The sequence below is a fragment of the Acyrthosiphon pisum genome, chromosome X, assembly GCF_005508785.2.
Source record: "Acyrthosiphon pisum isolate AL4f chromosome X, pea_aphid_22Mar2018_4r6ur, whole genome shotgun sequence".
Taxonomy (NCBI): domain Eukaryota; kingdom Metazoa; phylum Arthropoda; class Insecta; order Hemiptera; family Aphididae; genus Acyrthosiphon; species Acyrthosiphon pisum.
This window is the reverse complement of record NC_042493.1, coordinates 100488339-100489420: the sequence shown is the minus strand read 5'-3', so window position 1 is coordinate 100489420 and position 1082 is coordinate 100488339. Positions and strand designations below refer to the sequence as shown.

The following is a 1082-nucleotide window of genomic DNA, read 5'->3' as shown; positions in this document are numbered from 1 at the left end:
TTTGACCTCCCCCAATGCACCAACCGATATTCACTTTCTGATCGAAACAAAGATACTGAAGTTGAAAATCGTAGCATTATTTTCGACTACTTATCGTGTATACAGACACGAAAAAAAAAAAAAACAACACATCATTGTAAAATCAATACATTCATCGTTCCACTCAGAATCTAAAAATTATCTATACACAATTCTGTTCTGTACTAAAGTACGATTTTTAAGTAGTTCGAATTGTAAATAAAAATGTATCAGACAATTGTGTATTTTCAGACTTCATGTCCGACAGTCAAAATGTGCTCGAACTTTTAGCCTGATAATCAAAAATTGAATCCGGTCTACCTATATGTCAAACTCTTTTCATAACGGACTTTTGGACCAAGTGTAGCGAGTGCTCTTAACGCCTATCACATACAAAATAATGAATAATAATATTATACAGGTAATCGTGAATGTATCATCGACATATTATAATTAATAAACAAAAACGAATAGGTAATAATTACTTGTGATGAGTGTCCAGGTGAAAGTAGGCTGACTGTTTGGCGTTGTAAACAAAATAACGACGTGTAACGTGAATCGGGAGAAACAATTCCACGTCGCAGCAGGGGTAAAGGAAAAAAAGCCAAACACCCAAGCACTCGCGTTCGAACTACCTATGTGCCATTACGTGCGACAAACAAGTGAACGACCATCATTGCGACCACCGTTAAAAGTTAAAACGTTAAACGAGTGACGAGACACGACGGGGAAAACGGACATCGACCGAACGCAAAACGAGACCAGAGAAACTAAATACTGAAAAAACACGACCGGCCGACCTACGATCGACGAACCAGAGTTTTCAATTTCTATTGCTTTGTGCGGTTTGTGAATATTGTGGTGTTTGTCGGCCACAAGACTTGGAAGATGGCGTCCGGTTAGTATACCGCGATAACGAGCGGTTTGCCTGGTCGGTATTGACCGATGACGCGGTGACGGTGCCGGCGAACATGGAACGCCGAACTCACAAAGACCGACGACGTGGCGCCATGATTACAACCACTGTTAAAAGTTAAAATGTAAACGAGTGACGGCACGACGGG

The 1082-nt window shown here is 40.7% G+C and overlaps 1 protein-coding gene across 1 annotated transcript in view; it reads right to left on the bottom strand.

Annotated features, from left to right (window-relative positions):
• The window catches only part of LOC100573422, a 10418-nt gene extending 9756 nt beyond the window's left edge, over positions 1-662 (bottom strand). Inside the window, exon 1 of the mRNA XM_003244379.4 lies at positions 504-662. The gene's annotated coding sequence lies outside the window, so the exon portion shown is untranslated. The remainder of the gene's footprint in view (positions 1-503) is intronic.
• Positions 663-1082: the final 420 nt, after the last annotated feature.